Source organism: Mastomys coucha, unplaced genomic scaffold, assembly GCF_008632895.1.
Source record: "Mastomys coucha isolate ucsf_1 unplaced genomic scaffold, UCSF_Mcou_1 pScaffold18, whole genome shotgun sequence".
NCBI lineage: Eukaryota > Metazoa > Chordata > Mammalia > Rodentia > Muridae > Mastomys > Mastomys coucha.
In genome coordinates this window covers 23840194-23852117 of record NW_022196900.1, presented here as the reverse complement: position 1 = coordinate 23852117, position 11924 = coordinate 23840194, and the positions used below count along the sequence as shown (strand labels likewise).

At 45.1% G+C, this 11924-nt stretch overlaps 1 non-coding gene and 1 pseudogene across 1 annotated transcript; both read right to left on the bottom strand.

Moving 5' to 3' along the window:
• Window positions 1-2888: 2888 nt before the first annotated feature.
• LOC116095255 lies at window positions 2889-9225 on the bottom strand (annotated as a pseudogene).
• A 459-nt stretch (window positions 9226-9684) lies between these two features.
• On the bottom strand, window positions 9685-9817 carry LOC116097266. The gene has a single exon (XR_004121312.1). It is a non-coding gene; the product is annotated as a small nucleolar RNA SNORA70 (small nucleolar RNA).
• Window positions 9818-11924: the final 2107 nt, after the last annotated feature.

Here is an 11924-nt window from a genome sequence, read left to right as displayed (position 1 = left end):
TAAATAAATAAAAACAAAAAACAAAACAAAAACAAAAACAAAAACAAGGATGTGTTTTCCTCCCTATTTTTGAGTATCCATTTAGTTTTAGTTAATGACCGCCTACCTGGATGCAAACCGGCCTCTCCATGATGTGAGTGAATCCTTCCTGTGGAACAACAAGCGCAGTCTAGATATCCCCATCATTACCAAGCCTTGAGCATAAATGAGGTCACACTTTATTTATTTAACAAATACTAACCCAGGCCTCACAATGGGCAGTTCAAAGTGTGTTAAGATCAATTGGTTTTTGCTAAAATGTCAAGAACACACAGGGGGCACAGGATGGCTTCTTCTATAAATAGTGTTGGGAAAACTGGGTATCCACGTGCAGAAGAAAGACATTAGACCTTTATCTCATGACACACGCAGAAATCAACTGAAAATGAACTAATTGCTTGCATGTAGACGCTGTCAGTTAGGAGAAAACAGAGAATGTAAGTTCCATGTCAGTGGCCTGGGTGGTAACATTTTGGATATCGATGAAAAAGTGCGTGTAAGACAGACAGACAAGAGGGACAACGTCGATGACAAAGTTTCTGCATAGCAAAGGACACAAGCCACAGGGGAAAGAGATAACTTACAGAATAGAAGAAAATATTGATGAACCCGAGTATAAGAGAATAGTACCCCCAAATAAACAAGAAACTTGAATACTTCAATAGCAAGAAAACAAAGAGCCCCATTAAACAATGGGCAAAGGACCTGAATAGACATTTCTCTAGAGAAAATATGCAAGAGGCCAACAGGTGCATGACAATCTGTTTGGCATCACTGATCACTAGGGAAAAGCCAATCAAAGCCACAGTAAGACACTACTTCATATTTGAGACAATGACTACTGCCCAAAATGCAGAAAATAACAAGTGCTGACAGAAGTGGTAAAGAAGGAACTCTAGAATCTGCTAATAGGAATGCAAATATGTAGCCATTGTAAAATCAGTATGGAGATTCCCCAGGTAATTAAAAATAGACCGTGTGATCCAGCAATTCTGTTACGAGCCTAAGGAAGTAAGATCAAAATGTCAGAGACATCTGCATTTCCATGTTGATTGCAATAGTATTCAGAACGGCCAAGATATGTGTCTGATCTAAGTGTCTACCGAGGGCTGAATGGATAAAGAAAACATGGTGTACATACATAATGGAATAGAGTTAAGAAAAGGACACCCCGTCCATCTGTGCTAACGTAGACAACCCTGGAGGGCACTGTGGTAAGGGAAATGAGCCCGGTGTAGAAAGACCAATGTCCTATGATCTCACCTGTTATATAGAATCTGATGGGGGCAGCTCATGGAAGGGTATAGAGTTGTTATCATAGGCTGAGGATGATGTTAACAGAGCTGATGATAAAAGAACAGAGATTTCAGTCGGAAAGCAGGTCAAGATCTAGGCTGTACCACCCAGGAAATATCATTAACATCAATGTACGTGCACTTAAAAATCACTAAGAGAGTATATTTTAAGTGTTCTCTCCAGGAAGAATAAAGCAGTGAGGTATGCCCAGGACACATAGATGTATGCTAATTAGTTTGGCTTGGCATTCATTTCATAATAAATACATGTTGTGTTGTATACTAAAAATGTATATTTTATTTCTCAGTTTAAGTTCTTTAAGATTTAAAAAAAATTCTATTGCTCTTTGTCAGAGCTTTATGAGATGGGTGCTATTTATTGCTTTCCTATCTTACAAGTGAGGGTCACAGGACTAGGAGCTTAACTACCTTGCTCAAGGACACACAGCCCATAACTAGATCCGGGCTTGGACCCAGATGCCCCACTCTACAGCCTGCCCTTGTACATTCAATCTTATCCATGCTGAATGAATCTCTAAGAAGCAGATCCTTTAACTCACGGAAGAAGTATTTGAATGTCGCTTTTGAGACTCCTTCCTGTCCCTCCTGGCCAATGGGCAGAGACGCCTTGGTGGTGGTATTCATACACAAGCCAGGGGCAGGGCAGATGATGATTCTTCCTTCATCTCAGCTTGAGGCCTGGCTTGGTGGGCAAAGCTGCTTTATGCCTAGGACACATAAAAATCCAATCCAATCCAACCCAGGCAAGGTAGCTCCTGAGGACCACAGATCGGCCTGCCCTCCAGCGCAGGACACAGGTGGGGTTTAGACACCACACCTTCTTGCTGCTATGCCACACAGTGTGGATAGAAGATGTCACCCAGGAGCCCGCCAGCCACTTGGTCAGTCTGCAGCGGGAGAGTGTGTGAGTATGCGGTGGGCAGATGGGAGAGAAAGAGAAGTGGCGCAGCTTGAGCATTGTGATGAGAGATGGAACTGGAGACTCAAGAGTGGAGAGGAGTAACCAGTTGTGAGTGGCCCATCTGGGGCCATGGTGAGATTCCCAGCCCAAGCTGCCCCTCATCCCCCTGAAGGCCATGACTGAGTCCATGGCTACACAGCAGCAGGGCTCAGTGTCAATGTCTGTGGCTCATATTACCACTATAGAACATGGGGACTGGGCATCATCCATGTGGATATCTAGGGGCTGGGCAGAACTGGTCCTGTCCCTCACCGACTGCACTCTGGAAAGCTGGCTCCACCCCTCACCAGCTGCAGCACTCAGGAGAGCAAATGGGACTTGCACCTCGTCTGGAAAACACAGCAGAGCTGACCCCAGGGGTGACGACACAGATGAGCCACCCTGAGGACAAGAGCCTGGAAAAGCTGCCCTCACCCCTCTGCTGTGAGGTGGTATAGGTGGAGGTAATGCCCTCCTCCTCCTCACCCCTCACCACCTGTGGCAATTGGAGAAGCCGCCCACAGGGTCACGAAAGCAGAAGAGATAGTCTTGGGAGAGTGGGCCCTGAACCTTGCCTGAGCAGCCCAATAGAGCTAGTCCTGGTGACAGGGGCCCAGGTGAGCCAGCCCTGAGGGTGTGGTCCAGGGAGAGCCGGCCCAGCCACTCCTCTGCAGTAAGGCGGTCTGGGGGCCGGGCGGTGTGCCCTCCACTTCCTCACCCCTTTCCAAGCAGTCAGGAGAGCAGGCCCCAGGGTCATGAGAGTGGGTGAACTGACCCTCCTTCACCAGTTGCAGCACTTGGAAGAGTGGGCTTTGCACCTCGTCTGGGCAGCACAGCTGAGATGGCCCTGATGGTGAAGGCATGGGTGAGTGTAAGAGTGGGAGAGCTGGCCCAGTTCCTCACAGACTGCAGCTTTTGGGAGAGTGGCCCATATGCCTTGACTGGGCAGCACTATATAGCTGGCTCTGCAGGCATGGGTGCAGATGAGCTGGCCTGAAGGGCATGAGGACAGGAGAGCTGACTCTGCCTCCTGCAGATGCTGCCTTGGGTGGCCTAGCTGGAGCAGTACTGAGAGCTCACCCTGGTGGTGCAGATAAGGGAGAGCAGGAGCACTGACCAGCTCAGCTACCACTCAGCCTCTGAATTGGCCCCACCCCAAAATCTATATCATCTGCAAATGGTTAGGAAGTATGAAAGGACTGGTCCTGCTGATCTGAAGCTGCAGGATCTCCATGACATAGGGCAACGACAGGATAACCAATAGGAGTCTTGGTGGTGATCCCATATTGATGCTATCACAGAAGCCAATGATCTGGAACCAGATCAATGACTCACTGTGATAAACACTTGCAAGTGAAGATGTGTGGACAGAGGGATATGCTGTGGGACACAGTGTGACATACTACAGCTTCCACCATGAGATTTTTGTGTGGTTTTTATTCAGGGGCAGGGAGGTTGTAAAAGTGAAAGGGCAGATATGAGATGACAGGGAGATGAACTAGATCAGGATGCATGATGTGAAACTCACAAAGAATCAATAAAAAGGTGTTTTTTAGTTTTTTGTTTTTTTTTTAAAGCATGCTAATGCCTTATTTATAATAGCCAGAAGCTGGAAAGAACCCAGATGTCCCTCAACAGAAGAATGGATACAGAAATTGTGGTTCATTTACACAATGGAGTACTACTCAGCTATTAAAAACAATGAATTCATGAAAATCTTAGGCAAATGGATGGAACTAGAAAATATCATCCTGAGTGAGGTAACCCAATCACAAAACAACACACATGATATGCACTCACTGATAAGTGGATATTAGCCCAGAAGCTTAGAATACCCAAGATATAATTTACAAACCACATGAAACTCAAGAAGAAGGAAGACCAAAGTGTGGATACTTCAGTCCTTCTTAGAAGGGGGAACAAAATACCCATGAAAGGAGTTACAGAGACAAAGCATGGAGAAGAGACTGAAGGAATGACTATCTAGAGACTGCCCCACCTGGGGTTCCCTCTCATATACAGTCACCAAACCCAGACACTTTGGTGGATGCCAACAAGTGCTGGCTGACAGGAGCCTGATATAGCTGTCTCCTGAGAGGCTCTGACAGTACCCGACTAAAACAGAAGTAGATGCTCGCAGCCAACAATTGGACTGAACACAGGGTTCCTAATGAAGGAGCTAGGGAAAGGACCCAAGGAGCTGAAGGAGTTTGCAGTCCCCTAGGAGGAACAACAATATGAACTAACTAGTACCCTCAGAGCTCCCAGGGACTAAACCACCAACCAAAGAGTACACATGGTTGGACTCATGGCTCCAGATGCATATGTAGCAGAGGATGGCCAAGTCGATCATCAATGGAAGGAGAGGCCCTTGGTCCTATGAAGGCTCTATGCCCCAGTGTAGGGGAATGCCAGGGCCAGGAAGTGGGAGTAGGTGGGTTGGTGAGCAGGAAGAGGGGGAAGAGGATGGGGATTTTGGGAGGGAAAACCAGGAAAGGGGATAACATTTGAAATGTAAATAGAGAAAATATCTAATTAAAAAAAGCATGCTACTGAATGATAGATTGACGTGTCTTTTGTTTGTTTGTTTGTTTGTTTGGCTTTTCAATACAAGATTTCTCTATGTAGTCTTGGCTGTCCTGAAACTCATTCTGTAGACCAGGCTGGCAGAAATCTATCTGCCTTTGCCTCCCAAGTGCTGGGATTAAAGGTGTGCACCACCACTGCCCAGCCTAGATTGACATGTCTTATACATAGTCAACGTAATTTAGCACCTGACATGAAAATCAAGACAGACAGACAGACAGACAGACAGACAGACACACACACACACACACACACACACACACACACACACAGACTCTTTTTTCCAATTATCACCATTTCCAGAGCCCTTGGGAAGTATAACATGTGGGCTCAGTGGGCTCAGTGTTCCCAGCATTCTGCTCCAGAAAGCAAGCTATTCTATTTTCTAGTCTAGTCTAGTCTAGTCTAGTCTAGTAGTCTAGTCTACACACTGTTCTTTTGTGCTCAGAGTCTATTATCTAGCATTGCAGTGTAATAAGTATTCCTTAAGTTTCTTCAGATAAGAAACACCTTCATTCATCGTTCTGCAGGTTGGTTGTAAGGTTCTGGTCTGGGCTAATCTTGGTCACGTTTAGAGTTAACTGACCTATGTTGCCTGGGACGTCCTGGGGTAATTGGTTCTGAACCACATGTCTCCCCCAGACAATGGCAGAGGCAGATGAGCCCATTGTGTACTCAGCAAACTTTTGCCTAGATCCACCTTCGCTAACCTTCTATTGGGCAAAGCAAGTCACATAGGTGAGCCCAAGTCCAACTGCAAGGATGCTGTGGTTAAATGACTCAAGAAATGGAAACAGAGAAAGAGAAGAAATTGGACTGTGAATACACACAACCCATGAGTTATTATTTTTAATTAATTAATTACTTAAAAGTACACTGTAACTGTCTTCAGACACTCCAGAAGAGGGCGTCAGATCTCATTACAGATGGTCATGAGCCACCATGTGGTTGCTGGAATTTGAACTCAGGACCTTCGGAAGAGCAGTCAGTGCTCTTAACCACTGAGCCATCTCTCCAGTCCTATTTTTCTTAACTAAAGAACAGAACACATGCATGTGCATGTGTGTTCCTGTATGTACACATATACATGCATGTTCATGTATGTGAATGCATTTGTACGTACATGTACATTTGAAAATCAGAGGAGAAGCTCAAGGGTCATTCCTCCTTAAGAACCATCTACCTTGTATTTTGAAGCAGGGTCTCTCACTGGATTCCTGGTTAGGCTAGTCTGGCTGGCTCACAAGCCCTAGGGATCTACCTGTCCCATGTCCCTGAGCATGTGTCCCACATCCATCTTATATAGATAGTGTCGGGATTGAACTAAGATCCTCATACTAGCACAGCAAGTTTTCATGCCCGCCTCAGACCAAAATAAAATTCAAGTAAAAAGTCAGTTAGGTAAAGTACCCCAGGGGACCACAAATTATAGTTGAGCTCTGAAAGGCAATGAATAAGGGGGCCATAGGAGCAACCATGTGCATAAGTGGGCTCTTTAGAGAAAGGAAATGGGCCTCCCTCTGCACTTGCAGGAAACTAATTTGAGAGTGCAGAACTCTGTCTGTGAGATCCCATTCTGGAGGTGAGGTGGCAGTCAGGACCAGCCACCATGTCAGTACCTGAGCAATGAAGTTAGTGTAGACACGACATCAGAGCAGGCAGCAGCTACAAGGAGTCCGACAGATTGCTTAACATATCAGTGTCTCGTTTTTTGTTTCTCCTGTAGAAAACTCGAATGTTGGATTCCCTGATTCAGAGCTGGCCCCCAGGCAACCCCAGCCTTCCAGGAGGGCACGAGTGAGTATCTATTTTCTTTCTGTTCCTGGAAAGTAGTAACTGTCATTTTCTGGGCTCACACACTCTGCACACAAGCTGATTATAATCCTCTCTCTGAGCAATGGGGGAACCCTAGGAAGCCTGCCAAACGACTCTCCGAGTGTCCAAATCCATGGCTGTTGCTTCTCTGGCCAGAGCCACCAGAAACAGTCACCCTCCTGAAGAAGGAAAGGTCAGGACCTGTTGGTAAATACTGACTGCTGTAAACTTTGCATTTTAAATAAAAGAAAAAAAGCCTCAGTTGTTGGGAAATCTTAAACCAAACAAAAACTAAACACATGAAAGTGAGCCAACGGGCACTATGCTTTCTGTCACAGGGATGCCAAGACAGTCTCAGTGACAGTATTGCCTTCACTGGGGCCGCCGAGAGAGGAAAACAGGCTGCTTGTGGTGACTGGAGGCAAGGGGGATCTTGGCTTCCTTCCCAGAGTGCATCAGTTGGGAGAGATATTTCTAGTTGTTATCTCAGTCAGCCCTCAAAGAATCCCCACGATGGGCTAGGGAGATGGTTTGGCTGATAAAGTGCTTGCCTTGTAAGCAGGGGGACCAAGTTCAGTCCCTAGCATCCAGGTCTAAAAAACCAAACCAAAATAAAACAAAACTTGGCCTGGAGGCATATACTTGCTATCTCAGGTCTGAGAGGGTGAACCTGGGGTCCCTGGGTCTAGCTGAGCAGCCAGCCTAGGGTACTTGGCAAGTTCCAGGCCAGTGAGAAAAAATACCCTTGAGATTGGCCTTTGGCCAGTGCACACATGCATACACAAGAGGAGCAGGAAGCCCAAGGCAGAGCTGTATGCATCTCCATTTTTCAGACTGTGAAAATGAGGCAGGATGATTCAGAGATGGGAACTGCCCAAGACACAGCCCATGGGTCTCTGAGAAACCACCTAATGCATGGGTGCCTTCACTGGGGCCGCTGAGAGAGGGAACCATGGGGCTCAGGGCCTTCATGCCATGGCCATCCTTATTCTCTGGGATACAGTTAACAAGGCCAGTGCGGGGAATTGAAGAGAATCCATTCGTGTCTAGAGTTTCCAAAACTGAACTACCCATGGCTCCCAGGGCAAGGAGCAGACCTGGTTTATCTTCTTACCTTCATCATCCTTCTCAATTATCCTCTACAATTATTTTCATGTGTATTCACTGAGGAAGGGTGAGGACACATGTATGGGCATGTATGCACATATATGCAGGTGCACATAAAACTCACAGATTGATATTCAACGCGTTCCTTGATTTGTCTCCGTCATATTTTTTTTTTGAGGCAGTCTCCCTTTGAACCTGAAGCTCACTGAGTGGCTAGCCTGTCTGGTCAGCAAGCTCTAGGGAGCCTCTTACCACCCACCACCTCCCTCCAAATGCTGGGATTACAGGTGCATACTGCTATGCCTAGGTTTGTACATAAGACGTGAGGATTCAAACTCAGGTCCTTATGCTTGTGCGGCAAGCTTCTTTTTCACGGAGCCATCTCCCCAGTCCTCTATTCCAATTCTTACTGTGGAGGGAGAGGAAACACCTGAATTTGGGGCAGGGAGATATCTGGTTCCATTTATCTTGGGGAGCAAAGATTCTTTTAATGGAGACCCCATATACTTCCTTCTCGTTGAGATGTATATTTCCTTCCATCTGACTTTTCCTGCTTAACAATAATTCAAATTTTAATTCACAATGTCCCCAAACTGATTACATTAATGACTCAATTAAGAATATCTATATTCTTAATATATATTATATACATAGACATATAGATATTTCATATATATGAAAGCCTTATAGACCCAGAAAACATACAACTTTTCCATTTCCATTTACAAAGACAGTATTCATTTAGCTGTGATATCAAGATGACCCTGCTGGGTTTGTTGGCTGCTTTCATACTCCTGGCCGTAAGTTTCTCATATTCGACAGTCTCCTTATTTTTATTAGCACATTGTTTCGTCAGAGCAGTTTGTCTGACTTTGTGTTCCAGGACACATGAAATAACAAGACACGGACTCTCGGGTGCTTTGGTCCGGGGCTTCTCTTCTTCCGTTTAAAGGCTTTCTGAAAGCATATTGGTGGACATCATTTTTTTAGAGAAATTGGAAAGTTTTAGGATCTTGCCAGCTCTTAGGGGTCCCAACCAATGAGGCATACTGATGTCCTCACAATGGCAGTCCCAGGAATATCATTCTTTCCTTGTTTTATAATAACACATGCTCAGATTGGCATCCACAATGCATTCCCAGACAGACCCATGCTTTCTGTGTCCAGTTACCTTGGTCTATAAAAATGACCCTTACTCAACAGCGAGCACACTCTGCCATGGGTCAAGACATCTTGCTTCATGGGGAAACCTGGTTTGTCACTCCCACCACTGATCTGGACCACCCAACCCTTCACTCTACCGAGAGCATCAGCAGCTATTTCTATGCCCATGTGCTTCTCATAAAACACACGGACCTTGCATTCATCATCCACCTCTATGAGCTTTTGACCGGCAGCTGGGAAGGAGGGGTTGAGTTTCATCCTGACTCAGCCAACTGTCTAGGAGGTGCCATGAAAAAAGAGCTGTATGTTTTTATTTGCTTTTCCTCAGACTGGATGTGAGATTTATTACTAAATATGGTTTGACAGGGTGTAAGGGCAGCCCTGTTAGTAGCCCTAGGGTGCAGTGCTTCCAGGCAAGCATGGCTGGGATATATTTGACCCCAGCTATCAGGGATGAGCCACTTCTCAGCTATCACATCTTTAAATTTATCTGTATTAGAGAAGCCCCACTTCTTTGAGATATGGATCTTTTGGTAATGGGGGAATTTGAACTTGGCTTTATGCAGGGCCTTAGTCATGTGGCATTCTGCAGCTTAGGGTGAATGGACATGATGACCTAGCCAATGTGACTCCTGGCCACTGTGCCCTGGGTACCCCATCTACCAGTCTGGAGCACTGGGGGCAGCAATGAGATGAGAGATATAATATGTACCAGAACATTGTCTCCAAGGTCCCTTAGGGCAATCCATACAGAAATAGACTTCCTTGCTACCAAGGAAGATGCTGTTGACGGCCACTGCAAACAAGGTCCCAAAGAGTAAAGGAACCTGGTTGGCTTAATGGGTTGCATCCAAAAATTACATTGGATATTGAAATTGCATTGGTTATATTTGAAGAAATGTTAATAATTATCAGCTGTAGCATGCTGTATCCTTTATAACAATTTAAAACAACAATACATTTTTAAAAGCATGTCATTATGGAGATTTTTTCAAAATTCCTTTCAAGGCACATAGGAAAAAAGATGTACAAAGGCCTCTGATTTTGTGCAAGTATTTTATACAGGTGAAGTTCTTAAACTCAGAGGGTAGAAAGGTCAAATAGCAAAGTAATAACCAAGCCAGACCCACCTACGAGGTCTCAGAATTCATTATTTGGCCCTCGTATTAGCTACTTTTCCCTTTGCTGTAACAAAATACCCACCAAAACAACTTAAGACAAGAAAGGGTTTCATCTGGCTTGTGGTTCCAGAGGATGGTCAGTCCTGGGGTGGGAGGCCGGCAAACTGACAGCAGCTGGAAGCCCTGGTGCATCCTCTCCACAGCCAGGAAGTAAAGATTGCTGGTACTCAGCCTTTATTTTTCAGGACACAAGGTGCTGGGATGGTGATGCCCACAGTTAAGATGGATCTTTCAGCTTCATTTAGCTGCATCTACATAGTCCCTCCAGAGCCTTGTCTCTTAAGTGATTCTAGATCTGGTCAAATTGACAATATGAACCATCATGGTGCTTTACTCCTAAGCAAAACTAGCTCTCAATTTCAGAACTGCATACAGTTCCAGCACTCTAAAGGAATCAAAGACATGAGCATTCATCTAGATTAGGGGTTCTCAACTTTCCTAATGCTGTGAACCTTCAAAATAGTTTCTCATGTTGTGGCAGCCCCCAACCATAAGTTATTTTTTGTTATTATTTCATAACTGTAATTTTGCTAGTTATGAATGATAATGTAAATAGCTGATATCCAGATTGTCTTAGGCAACCCCTGTGAACCCTTGTTTGACTCCAGAAAGGTCACGACCCACAGGTTGAGAGTCACTGACTTAGAGCATACTTGCACAGCAAGGTCAGTAGTGAGTAAGAACATCAGAGGCTAGTAACCCTGCACCAGCGGCACGACACACACCAAGAACTAGCAAGAAGGCAAACAGATCCCATTTCTGAGCCTGTGGAGACACGGGAAAACTGTCCTGTCCAGGACACTGTGAAGTCTGCAGCCTCCACTGAAAACCATCAACAGTGTTGGGTGTTACCTAGAAGAGCATGGTCACCGCTAAATCAGAGTCAAATCTGACAAATCTCCCCTTTTCTTGCTAGTACCTTCTTCTGTCCAAACCAACCAAAAGCCATGGAGCCAGCCAAGCCAGCGAGCCAGCGGAAGATACGGTCATATCTTCAACCCCCTTGGCCGTAGAGTACAGGCCAGAGGGAGAAAGACTCCATCACACCCTCTGTTGTGTATGTCCTGGCGCATCCTATCCACAGCCAGGAAGTAGAGATTGCTGGTATTCAGGACATAAGAACAAGGGAAAGCCACAGCAGAACCAAGAGATCTGACCCTAGAGGATCTGAAAGCGCATTTTACTAAGGTAGAAGGGTTTTCCCAGCTCTATAGAAGGTTTTTTATTCTTCTTGTAACTCTGATGCACACATATCTAGTTATTGGAAACGTTATTAATTCTTTGACATCTTCTTTCATGGGAAACTGATCCTTATTTCTTTAAAAAAAATTGCCCGATTAAATCTCCGTTTATGGAAGCTTTAATAATCTGCTGTAAGCTTTAACCAAACTCCAGAACTGAAGGGAAGTCCCTGAAAAAAGCAATACAAATGGTCATTTTTAAACAGAAATTTATTATTAAAGATAATTATATGAATTATTAATAGTTATCTATTAAAGCCAGATTAATCCTGCTATAATTAGAACAAAAGAATGTATACAACTGCCATAAACCAAGCTTTAAATTCCCTTTCTAAGCAACTTCTCATCCCTGTATGATGGCACCTGCATCCTCTAGGGGCAGGGAGCTCTGGGGATCTACTGATAGGGATGAGGTGGGTAATCAGATGAGTGGTGTACCCAAGCCATCACCTGAGAAGCAGAAGACCCAGGGTCAGGTTCAGGCTGACTCACTGACTCATTGTCTAGCCTTGGCTAATGTCTTTCCCTCTGACCC